General features: G+C 46.3%; 1 long non-coding RNA gene across 1 annotated transcript in view; it reads left to right on the forward strand.

Annotated features, from left to right (window-relative positions):
- LOC138582682 (uncharacterized) overlaps nucleotides 1-5,819 on the forward strand; it is a 63,659-nt gene extending 57,840 nt beyond the window's left edge. The window contains exon 2 of the long non-coding RNA XR_011305061.1: nucleotides 5,432-5,819. This is a non-coding gene — a long non-coding RNA (uncharacterized lncRNA). The remainder of the gene's footprint in view (nucleotides 1-5,431) is intronic.
- The last annotated feature ends 7,584 nt before the right edge of the window (nucleotides 5,820-13,403 follow it).

A 13,403-nucleotide genomic window follows, 5' to 3' on the forward strand; every position in this document is an offset into this window, starting at 1 on the left:
ACTGGCGGCGCTATGCGGGGAAGATTCTCAACTGTTCAAGGGGGTCCGGAGATATTGGGAACCAGTGGGCCTAGCCACCCTCGGAGATGTATGGCAGGAGGGGGAGGCACTGGAATTCCAAAGGCTGCATGAGGAGACAGGGGTGCATAAAGGCCAATATATTACTTACACCAGGATCATGAAACTGGTGAGGGAGAGGTGGCCTGAGACGGTATTAGCGGAAGAACCTGATGCCACCCTAGAATCGATGTATGATGTCTCGGAGGGAGGGCACGAAATATCCCGGATATATGAACTCCTGAGTGCAAAAGCAGGGAGGGAGCTGCTACAATTGAGGCATGACTGGGAAGAAGAGATGGGGGAACCCATGACAGAGGGACAGTGGGATAGAGTCCAAAGATACCACAAGAAGGTATCCCGGAATGCTAGACTCCAGCAGATAGTTATATATCACCCACAGAGCTTATCTGACCCCCGGGAGAATAGTCAGGTTCGGAGGCGCGACCACACAGAAATGCCCCAAGTGTGAGGAGGTAGAAGCAGGACTGTTGCATATGTTCTGGGCTTGCCCTGAGGTGCAGAGATTCTGGGAAGAAATAAAGATGAAAATGGCCAGGGGAGGGGTGGTGCTCGACGTGGGGTCTGCCTGTGGATGCATGCTCGGGTGTTTCCCTAGACCACGTAATTCAAAACATGTCAGTAAGATGAAGGACCAAGCTTATATCCTAGCCAAGCGTAGAATAGCTATGGTTTGGAAGGCGACCCAGAGGCCCAGGGTGGAGACATGGTGGGCAGACCTCTTGAAATGGGCAGAAGCCGAAACCGTGGTGTGGTATGAAGCTGTCACTAGGGGAGGAGAGGAGGAAGTGGGCCCTCTGATAGCCTGGAGGCAACTGGTGACTATAATGACAAACCCCCACCAGGTCAATCTTGAAACGGAAGACACATGTGAGTTGACAAATACTGAGAAACCCGAAAGATCCCAGGTAGATGGCGTGGAGGAGACGACTCAAGTTTTTGGGGAGGGAGGGAGAGGAAGAATGATATTGTATAAAGTGATGTTTTGATGCGGACTTTGATCGTCCGAAAGTGCTGTAATGTTTGGTGTGTGGTTTGTTATATAAAAAATAAAAATTGTTTAAAAAAAAAAAGTTTGAAGAAGATTGGAAATTTATAGATGAACTATCAGGACAGCGCCATAGAATATGGGTCATCAAAACAAAAGCTCACAAAACAAAAGGTAGATTTGCATAAGGAAACAACACGGCAGACGCAGCAGCACAATTGGCAATAAAAGTATGCTCACACACACCTTTGCCCCATGGAACCTCTAGAAAGAGAGGATGAGGGTCTAACAACCCCACAAGGTGAAGTACTGAAGGAAGAAGAATGGCCAGCACCACCCCCACCAGAAACATAGGAAAATTAATGGTATGTGGCCGCAAGAGAAGGGGCAATGAAAATAACGCTGCACAGAGGGAAGGCAGAGGAACAAGGCGGCAGGGAAAGACTCCTTCTGAATTACAGAAAGAGGACAAGACACTAATGGAGTACAGAAACTCAAAACAAGAGTGTGATTTCATCCAATGGAAGGACAACACGTAGTGGTACAAATCATGCGGACAATGGGTAATAATTCTGCCTACAGTATTAAGGAGAGATGTCCTGCTATGGGCACACGGCTACTGAACTCATGAGAGGGGAGAAAATGGATACTGACGCCTGACAGTGATGGGCTGGTGGCCAACGATATTGGAAGATTGGCAAACACATGGGTCCAACTGTGTAACATGCTGGAAGCGAGACAGGAGAGGAAAGGAGAAGATGGGCCTATTGCAACACGAGAAATACAGCACAAAAGCATGGCAAGATATACATCTAGATTATGTGGGTCCACTGCCAAAAACAGAAAAAGGGCACAGATATATATATATTGGTGATCGTTGATACATTCAGCAGATGGCCAGAGGCATTCCCAACAAGAAATTGCTCGGCAAAAACGATAGTGAAAATCTTACTGCCGGACATAATAGCAAGGTTTGCCGTTCCGGCAAAGATGACATTAGACAATGGTAGCCATTTTTCGGCTGAGCTAACACGAACATTGTGTGCAAAACTATGAATTGAACAGAGATTTCACATCCCATACCTGTAACGCTCACCTGATTCCCGTAGAGGCGCCGGTCTTGACTGGGCGTATACCGTATCTTCAAAGGTGATGTGTAACACACGGCTGGCTCTTTGGGCTGGACCTCTGTGCACTGTATGTCTGACTCGAAGGGTAAGATGTCTGCAGATAGAAAATATGGGATTAATGAACTGGGTTATTGAATGTCTCTCTCTTCTTCCCTTTCTCTTCTCCTGTAGAACCCCAAAGGTTAACGCTCTCACCTTAGGTAAGTGAACGCTGTGCTCTCCATCTGCCTCGGGGCAGGGTGCTGTAACCAGTTTCTTCACTGGATAAGGGGAGCAGGCCTCCTGACTTCAGAGGACTGCTGTCCGTCGTTTACTGCACGAACGGTAAGTTTCGAGTAATTCTAATGTCTTTAAAAGTCTTTAGTAATGATGTCTCTTGTTTTGCAGGGTTCCGGCGATGGCGGATGACGGGCTGAAGTGAGTTGAAGATGGAGCCCGTGTGATGAATAGAAGCGCCTGGAAGCACGTAAGTAAGCGCTTGTTGCCTGCTTCACGATGCGCTCTAACTGTCTTTTTATTTTGCAGGTACAAGTTCGGAGCGGCTGCAGGGTGCCGGAATACCCACTGGGTTAGATGTGGAAAGGAGTAATGGCACGTGAGTATTAAAGTTCCCCAATGTCTTTAAACGCACCTTGTTTTGTCTTTCAGATGCGGGATGCAGCGCCGAAGGCCTCCGGAGCGTGCGAAGAGTTGGTAAGCTTTTGTCTTTCAGATGCCGGAATGCAGTGCGAGGCGTTGGTGACAGCCGATGGACCAGGTAAGTGAAGCGCTGTCACTGAAGACCGTAATGCTAACCTGTTCTTTCTTGTCTTTATAGGTGTTGCTGAAGACTGGATTCAGGATGGTAAGCCTTTTTCCTTAGGCCCAGGATCAGATGCAGAAGACACGATGAGCGTTCTGCTGCAGAGGATGCAGAATAACGCAAAGCAAGATTTATCCATCGGGTGTGGTTTAAATAGCCTCCTGTAGTGCTTAGGTGTCTCCTTCCACAGCCACGCCTAGGTAAGAAAAGAGTTCCTGCTTTCCAGAAGAGTTCCAGTGTTCTGAACCTAGGGAGTGGCTCCTGCTCAACTGGCAGGCAAGTAAGCAGCATGGTCTGCTGCAGGTAAGTCCACCCAAGCATTATGAACCTGGCGCTTCCAGCGCTGGGACTGGGCATATTTATGAGCCTGGTGCCAAAAGGTCCCAATTGGGACTGGTTGGCACTCGGAACCTGGGTTATGGATCTGCTTCCAAGGGAGTTGGGAAAACCCTGACCTTTTGGAAGCAGAGATCATGACAATACCACCCCGAAAGTGCCGGGATGGTCGAGAGATTGAACTTGGAGCTCCAAAAAGAACTATTTAAGATAATGGATGAAGAAGGATCACAATGGGACCTACTCCTTCCATTTGTACTGCACAGGCTGCAATCAGGACAACACTCAGCTATCGGGTACTCGTCTTACGAAGTACTGTTTGGAAGAAATATGCCTAGCACTGAGAAGTTATTGCTGCCACTGACAACAGAGGCACACAAAGATCACAACGTTTTATATGCACATTACATATCATCATACAGTAATGCTAGGAAATGAGGTTAGAACTGTGAAAAGTCAACCTAAATGGAAGGGACCCTATGTGGCAACTGACAGGCTTAATAACGTAGTGTACTGCATTGACCAATGGGATGGGGAAGGTCTGGTTATGAGGCACCTGAGCCAGCTGAAGAGAGTGAAGAATGGAAGGGAATATGTAGAAGTGAAGAGCATGAAAGGAGTAGGATGGATGGAGTAAAAAAAGGGAAAAAAGTACGAAAAGATAGTACAGCAAAAGTATCTGGATAAATGTATGTGTTTTTGTGTTCCAGATATGCCTGTGTATATGGCCAATGTTCTCAGTACTGTCTATTGCCGCTGCGAAATGGCATATGAATGGATTTATCAACATAACGAAGGCGGTGGCCGACACATTCTACATATCAATTGTTGGTTATGTTTACAGTTCCCTACGCATGCACAACAAGGAACACCATTAGTGGCAGAGCCATTCACTATGGAAACATGGGAGGGGAATGTAAGGGCAGGGACCAGAAAGGACGTAACTGGACAGGCGGTAACCTAATTTACGTTCCAAGAATCACTTTCTGCACCCTTCTGCATTAAATCTGGGGGGAGGCACGACCACAGGATTATGCGGTAGAGACATATGGGCCCTGTGCCATGACAATCACGATAGACACAAAAGAAAGTTACATCTACGGTTTTCAAGAGGGTAATATGTACCTGTTATGATGCGGAAGGGCACGGGGAGATAAATGTAACTAGGTACAACATACATGGGGAAATAATGGATGCAAGGGGATGCATAGTACACCCAGATGACTGCAGATGTTAGGACCCAGTGGTTAGGAATGAAACAAGCTACTTTGTGGGTTTGGCAATTTATAAACGGGATACTGGTTAACGGGAATAGCTACCAAATACACCTGTACACCCCAGGGCTGTTTTGGCTCTGTGGAGGGCGGGCCTACAAAACCTTGCCCAGACGGCGGGAGGGTGTCTGCACAGTAGGACATTTACGACCAGACGTGACCATTATGGGACTAAATCAAGGGACGCACAGGAATAAAAGGGACAGCAGCGATAACCCACTGGTGATCCATAACACAGGATTCCAACAATTTGTCAGAATATTGATACCATCACTAGGGATATATGAGCTAGAGAGGGCCATAGTGAATATATCCGCCTCATTAGAGATCTTTGCAAATGCTACCGCAGATGCACTAGGGCACATGCAAAAGGGGATACATAGCATAGGTGCAACGGCTATGCAAAATAGAATGGCTCTTGATTTATTGTTGGCCCACAAAGGTTGAGTATGCACAACTTTTAATAGCTCTTGTTGTGTGTACTTGGAAGAGGATGGCCTTATAACTAAAGACATCGCAGTAATAAAAAGACAAGCAAAGGTATACCAACAGATTGCAATGGATGGCAGTGGAGCAATTGATTGGTGGGCATGGCTAACATGGCCTATGGGGAACTAGGACACAAGATTGCAGCAGGTATCATGGTCCTTTTGGTGTTATTGCTATGTATATACTGTATTATTGCTCTTGTAAAATGTATAGGGCGGAAAAAAGGAATGGAAACTGTAGATATGCAAACTATTAGACAACGCTTGTAGAAAGAGAAAAAGAAAAGTGGGTGAATATTACAAGATCTAACTATGTGTTTATCTGCTTTCTTGAGGTCCTGCGCAAGGAGAGCATTGGGCTGGCTCCAGCAAGGTCACAATGGCTGTGGAATGCGTGACGTACACGCCTCAGGCGGTGGGAAACCATCTCTGTGAGAAGTACACGCTGTTCGTGGCTACAAGCTGTAACCAGACCCCAAGGCTAAACTGCCCTATGTGCAGGAAGACATTATTCTCAGAACCTGGCAACTTATCTCTTGTCCTCTGATTGCCCCTACATGCCTTACATGGGCCCGGACGCAGCCCGCAGGGAACACTGTAACATGAGTGATGAGGACTGGAGTAGCTACCTTGTCTGTACATAAGGATGCAACTGGTCTGAGGTGGCAGAGCAGTTTACCCAGGCGTTTGGTAACTGCTTTCAATACATGCCAAACCTTTCTACTCCTGGTCTCCCGTGTGGTTATTTTGGTGTGTTGCAGACTGCTGTGTGTGAAGGGCATTTGCGGTGGGGAGCAGGACGGACGTTCGTAACAGGCATGCCAAACTGAGGGGGAGGTGTCTGGTATGAATGACCAGCATTTTTTACCGATAATCTGACAAACCCCTCCTTTCTCTGCCAAAATCATATATGGTACTACTCTGCTCTGCATTGCTACAAGGCGCACAGCTTTCAACTCAATAGTGATATTAGCAAGGGCATCTGATGTTTCACTTCTAGTGGCTTCTAACAGTCGTGACAATCTGCGTATATCTCTGCAATTAACAGAAGGCTCATACCAGGGAATGATTGAACTTACCTCGCACTGCGAAAGTGGTTGAAACTTTGGCAACTTGCAGGCCTAGTCAGCTTGTGACCCAACATATGAATCTTTCTTTTACAAACTACTTCTGATAACTTTGGCAAAGACTTTTCCGTTTAACTTCCAGAACTGCTTTATCCTATACAAGACTTTAGCCCATTGAGTTTGCCCTAACCTATTGCATTGAATCAGCTCCTCTGGTGAACTCAAACTATTTTCACTGTTTTAGAGTAACTGTAATATTTGTTTTATTACCTTATGCCTTTTTGCTCCTACTTCAAATGCTCTGACTGCCATTTTGCTCCTCCTTCAAAGTAGTTCAAATGCCTCAGAACCTGATATTGTGAAGTACTGAAGTATATTTTTGTGTGATATAGATTGCCTCATTCTAGTAAATGTTTAATAACTGACTGTGAAATAAATTAATAAGTGTTTTACCAAGAAACCTTGATTATAAGAGTCTATTTGAATACTTGTAATTATAGACCTCTGTGTAACATCCTTACAGCTCACATTCCCTCTTAAGATAAGCCTGGCTGCTCAGCAATGCTACCACGAAACTGTGTAGTACAGACTTATACCAAAGGTTGGTTTTGCTTACACCTGTAGTCCTAGTTGTGTGTAGTGGTCCCAAAGGGTACTGCATACAAACTTTGCCTAACACTGGTGGCAGGCGGTGAGGATAAATTGTATAGTTGTTACATTAAGAGTTCTTCTTTACTTTTGTTCAAATAGTATCCTTCACAAGGCTAAGCACCACTAGAAAAGTAATTTTGTCATGTTATTGTTATGTTATTTTGCATTTATATAGCGCCTTATGTACCATTGGTATGGTCTGGAGGCGCTGGTAGGTTGAACGCCCTTGGGAACCGAAGTTCAGATCAGTAGAGAGAGTAGAGAGATTCAAAGGTGCGTGTGAGCACTGGGTATGTGTGCAGCTGGTGCGGTATTCGTGTAATAGCTGCTTCTTAGCGGTAGGTGTGGTGGTTGAGATATCAGGAGTATGTGTTAGTTCCGGCAGGATTTATCCAGACCGAACGTGGCTGCGTTAGGCCTGAGGACAACGCCTGGCTGGGGGTGTGTAACCAGCAGTGTTCACTTAGAACGATGGGGAGTGTGCGGCGGATGTTGGTATGAGAGCAGTTATACCGAATGGTGTCCTAGTATCTCTGCGTTCTAGTTGAGTGATGGTGTAAAGAAGAGAGTAAGCGTGGTGGTGTGATATGATGGGTTATATGCTCTTTCAAACGCTCCCTGCATTCCAAACCATACTACATATGTCACGCAATTCTATGCGCTCCAGTTAGTTCCATGCACTCCTATCCACTCCATGCACCCTAGTCTGCTCCACACACTCCGGTCCGCTCGACGCACTCATGCACTCCAGTCCGCCCAGCGCGCTCCAGTCCGCCCCACGCATGCACTCCTGTCTGCCCCACGCATGCACTCCTGTCTGCCCCACGCATGCACTCCTGTCTGCCTCACACTTGCACTCCTGTCAGCCTCATGCATGCACTCATGTCCGCCACACGCACTGTCCGTCACACGCACTCATGTCCGTCACACGCACTCATGTCCGCCATTCGCACTCCTGTCCGCCATTCACACTCCTGTCCGCCCCAAATCCGCTCTATTTACTCAGATCCGTTTTGTGTATTCTAAGTTGTTTTATGCACTCCATCCAACATATTTCACGCGTACCGTTCCGTGTATTCTAAGTTGTTTTATGCACTACGTCCACATATTTCACCCATAACATCTTCATACTTCATCCTTTCCATCCACCCGTTCGATCCATATATGTGATCAATTCTATTCACAAATATCATTCGTTCTATCAATATAGAATCCATCTACATACTTCACTTGTTCCGTCCGCTCTACGCATTCAGCAGCTCTAAGTACTTATCCATTCTTCGCACTCATGGGCGAGTTGTTAACTAGGCACTAGCCATCATGGGAGAGATACACATTTCGATGTATATTAAATAAAAGGTTTTGATAATGAAGTGTTATTTATATAGCGCCTTAATCCAAAGCGCTTTACAGAGCACATATTTACATACAATATCACCCAACCGAAATTGGTACTCATTTATCGACCTCGAAAGGATGAAAGGCTGAGTTGGCCTTGCCGGGATTCAAACCTGCGACCTGCAGATCACGCTCAGATCGCAGCAGCAAGCGCTCAACCCGCTGAGCTATCTTACCGGCAGGTATTGCGTATTGCGCCACGTATAGGGGGGGTCGATGGTAATGGCGATTTGGTCGGGGGAAAAATGCAATGAGGGGGGCAGAAAGGAAGGTACACAGGGCGGTGCCCGGTGCATAGGGACAGTGAGTATGGCGGGGGAGTCGGACATGGGGCGGCAATAACGGGCAACAGAGGGGCCGCTTGGGGAAGCCCGGGCGGCAGAGTCCAGCAGGGACAGGGGCATGGGTACAACAAAACCTAGGCAGCACCGTGACGCCTCACCCTCTTGCCTCTTATCTCCAATAACCAAATCATCGAGGCTGCGGTGTGGGTGGGGGGGTATAATACTTGAAAGGTAATGCAAGACATGATATGATACGGCATTTATAACGCGCCTATACACAAGTGGAATGTATGAGTCGCACGGTGAAACTTGCACAGTAAGCGTGCACAGCACAGCTGGTGCAAACGCGAGGTTTGAGGGGGAAGGAGATGGCAGCTCATCCCAGGGCAAACATGAGTTCGGGGCGGGAGGAGGGGCACAGCGCGGTAGTGTTGCGATGGTTATGTTATGGCATTTATGGCTCGCCTATACTCAATTGTTGCAGGGTTGGCAGGCGATGATATAACATGGTGATGTTATGAGTGATACAAGAGGTTATGGCAATTTAAGGTGCCTGTGCACAACTGTGGCGGAATAAGTGCTTATTTGGGGGGCTGCTTGCGAGTCCAAGGCGTAAACAATTGCTACGGTGCCATGTTGGGAATTAAAGTAATGTAGTAGGCTGATGTGGGCGCCGCAAATTGGTAGTCGCGCATCCTCGGGGAGGCAGTTCGTTGGGGCAGCATGAGGGTCCAAGGGCACGTGAAGGGAAGGGGGCGTGGGGTAGGAACGTACCATGTGGGCGAGGACGGCAAGTGGAGAGAGGGGATGGGGGTTGGGGGGGGCAATGAACACATTTCGGCTCGGGTAGTGAGGGCGCGACATAGTAATGTGAGGATGGTGGTGATATGTACAGTTTAAACTAGGGCTGTACCGAATAGCATATTTACTATTCGGCCGAATACCGAATAGTTTGTAAACTATTCGGCCGATGCCGAATATGAAGCCGAATAGTTGCTTTATTTAGTAAATCATGTTCCAAACTTCAAAAAACATACTTATTAAAAAAACAATTAAAGCACCATTTTAAATGCATTCAATACTTTTATTTCTCTTCATTGTAATTAATGTAGCATCTTTATTTAAAGTATAAAAGCCAGAAAAAAGCAAATTTAACCAAAATGAAGGGACCAAATGTACAGAAGATTGTTGCATATTCAGTGCCAGTTAAAGGAGGAGGCTTCACAAATGCAAAAGAACTGCCTTTGTGAATCAGATGCATTGCATTCCCTATCCAGTTGAAATGGCGATGCAGTCTAGTTTTGAAACTTCTTTCCAGCTCACAAAGGAATGTATAAAATGGTTCATGTCAGCTCATGCAGGACACAAGTCAAGAGGAAATCTTAAATGTGTGAACTGCATCTCACAACTATTCACCCCACCCAACCAAATGCTGCTCACTTTTCACTTATCCTAGCCACTCCTTCTCGCCAATACACAAACATATGCAACTTATCATTCCTGATAAAATACCAGATAATGTTAAACTCAGGACTCAAGTCCGTAAAAAAAGAAAAGGGGGGACTATGACGTATGCAATGGGAAGTGACATGACAAGCACTGAAAGTTTCTATGCACATTTCTTTCAGTTTGTCTTTTCCAACTGAAATAAGTGCACATTGCATATAAACATTTGCCATAAGAAAAGATTTTCCTGTATTGTCGCAGGCTAAGTATAAAAGATGAGCAGCTTTTATGTCTAAGAATCTGTAACAAAACATGTCCTAAAGAGCAGATTACAATATAAGATATTTTTCAGCTGTGTGATAGCAATTTGTCTGGTCTAATTCTATTCAGTTTTGCAAACTGAAGTCTATATTTACCTTTCTGAGTTCATGTTGTATTGTATTCAAATGAGAATGTTAAAGTATTCAGCAAGAGCCGAATAGTAAGAAACTATTCGGCCGGAGCCGAATAGCTTTTTTTCAGCCCGAATTCGGCCGAATACTTACTCGAAGCTGAAGTTCGGTACACCCCTAGTTTAAACAAGTACACAGCGAAATAATGATATGTTAAGCGTACTGGCGTGGGTGCCAAAAAAAATAAAAAATATAAGGGGAGCCCTTGAGGTAGACAGCACGTCAGGGGTTTCAGGTGGGCCCAAACAAGGGTTAGGGGAAAGGACGTTTTGTGCGGGGGACCGCTTTGGCTAGGGCGACAAATGCGGTATGTAATGCGAACAAGATCAGTGCAGGTGGAGAGGGCGCTACACGGATATGAGGGGATGGGATGCAGCATTTATAACGCGCCTAGACACAAGCGCTGCAAGATTGACATGCGGGCCCAAGCCCAAGGAAGCTCAAGGTGTCCTGAGGGTCCAGCCCCAGTCTTGAGCGGCGCATGTGAGTCCAGCGTGGACAGGTGCTCCCCTTTCGGCCTGCGCTCGGAGAGCATGGAAGGGGGGCATATGCACCACTGCGAGCGGGACTGGGATAGTGAGTCGGGAAGGACAGGGCAGTGGATCGGGGGGCACTCGGGAGAGAGGCCAAGCATGCTTAGGGGCGGCAGCGCGGGAAATGGCGGGGAAGCGGGAGCAAAAATAAATAATTAGAAAAGAAATGCTGCTCAGGGTGGAGCCTTTTATAAGTTCTTACTTGATGGGGCTGAAGTAGTCTTTTCAAAAGAATAGTGAGATCGAAAATCAACTGTCCCAAGCAATACAACACTTTGGAACCGGAGAAGTCTTTAACCAAATGTGTTGTCAATCTGTAGGGGGAAGAGATCCTCAGACAAACTATCAAGTTTTGAAGCTATTTTATTTTGCCTTCAAAACGATTTTGCACAGATGAATATATTTAAACATTTACAAGACTTTCGCTAAGCACGAAATTTTTTAGGACAGACATTTCTTTTTCAATGGAAATACAGGTAAGTATCATCCTCATTTCTTGTTTGAGGAACAGTTTCCAGGGTGGTGCACAAGTATACAGTACAGGTGAGTGGTGGTTTAGGATTAGACCAAGTGCGACCCAGGACTGTGGTAGGTCCGGGGGTGCTAAACACAAAAGTGTACACAACACTTATCTACAAACACATATATACAGGGGTTGTGCCACAGGACATCGACACGGAAGTGGTTCGGCCAAACAGGGCTTGGTAAGGGCCCGAAGTGGTGGTGGCCTTCATCAGCATAGTTGCTTGATAGTGGTGCTGTCTGTATGGGTATCTGTGGCGGAAGGGATAGTTGTCAGGATCTCAGGACGTTATTGGTTAATTTAGATGTAAGTTAATACAGGCTGAGTGGTGCCTACAATACACAGAAGGTGTATTTAAAAATGGAACAGCTTACCGTTTGCAATGGTGCAGCGGGGACGCTGTGCTAGGAGTCCTTTTGTGGGTGCTGGACTCTTGGATGCATGTCTGCATGTGACATGCCGAGACTCGTATGAATCGGGTCACTGAGGCTACTCAATACAGCCTATGGTCTCAAGAAGCTGTAAAAGAAGGTATGTATGCTGTTAGCTACACACTCTGGAGAGACCGTTTGTAGTTTGCACAAGGCGAGGCCAACGTGCTTTCAGCGTGGGAGGTGTCTGTGTAGTACGTGTTTGACCCAGAGCTGGATAACACCACTGGAACTGGTGTCTATAAAAATGAAGTCAATACATGAGCATAGCCTCAACGTGGATCGGGCTGTTGGTCAAAAACGCCAAGCCGCTGTATGGCTCGGGCAAGGGTCTAATAGTGCGGGTGAATGAAATGCTGCTTACAAAATGCTCAAAAATTGTAAAAATGCACAATGAATGGAGGCCTCAACATGGTACAGTATTCAGAATGCTTTTAAAGGTGGTGAAGGATATTGATGCACCAAACATGGAAGACTAAGCATTATACCGTGACAATATTCAACCGGTGCCTAGTATAGTGTCTAAAATAGAACATGCTATTTGTGCATTATATGAGGTGTATACAGCGCTAGCGGTGGCAAGGTCATATGGACTGCTGTGCAACCTCAAAAACGCTGGAGGCGTTTCTTTTCAGTGCCTGTGTGTGTCAAAGTAGCAAAAGACAGTGTAGGGATCTGTCGTGCTTCGGGGGCTATTCAAAATGCTCGTGAAGAAGCGTGGTGCTGGCTGGAAGTGCAATGGCCTGCTGACCTCAGTTTAAAAATAGACCGCATTGCGAGTGAAAATGACAGCATGATTTTAGCGTGGTACTAGCTGGAAGTACATTGGCACCCTGACCTTAGTTAAAAATAGACACAATTGGGAGTAAAAAATGACAAAATGACTTACCAATGTCAGAGATTGGCAGATGCGCTCCTCGCAGCAATGGATTCTGCCGAGGAGTGTAATGGCCATTAGATAAAGGCACTAGCTATGACTGTGCTCAACCAATGGGATGCACGCTTGGTGCAGGGGTAAGCTGGTGAATGAAGAGAATCATCATTGGAGTATTGTTTAGCCAATAGCAAGAGAGCAATGACATGGGTGAGGGGCTGCCTGTGTGTAAGTGGGGCCCCAGTGCTCAAGTGTTGGAACTCGTCCGAGGGGAAATGGACACGGAGGGCCACAGTGGCTGAGGCAGGTAATGGAGAGAAAAACCCGCCCAGATAGATGGAGCAACGGCTGGGATTCTGGCTACCATGTCTTGAAAGTGGCGAGAGCGTTTAAACCCTAACACATGACTGTAGGAAAACACAGGTGATGCACCAAGTGTGATATGAAGTTAGTGATGGCTGTAGGTGACATACGCCAATTGCTACATTTTATGTCCAAAGTAAATACATTGGTGGTTACACGGCGCAGAAGTGATTGGAGCAGTGACATAGAGATAGATCAAACTGGTGTAGCATCACTGCGGTATATCTAAAACAATTACCATGTACACACTGGTCACAAGATTATGGCATATTTTGTGCATCTATA

Source organism: Ambystoma mexicanum, chromosome 3q, assembly GCF_040938575.1.
Source record: "Ambystoma mexicanum isolate Mex_15411 chromosome 3q, UKY_AmexF1_1, whole genome shotgun sequence".
Taxonomy (NCBI): domain Eukaryota; kingdom Metazoa; phylum Chordata; class Amphibia; order Caudata; family Ambystomatidae; genus Ambystoma; species Ambystoma mexicanum.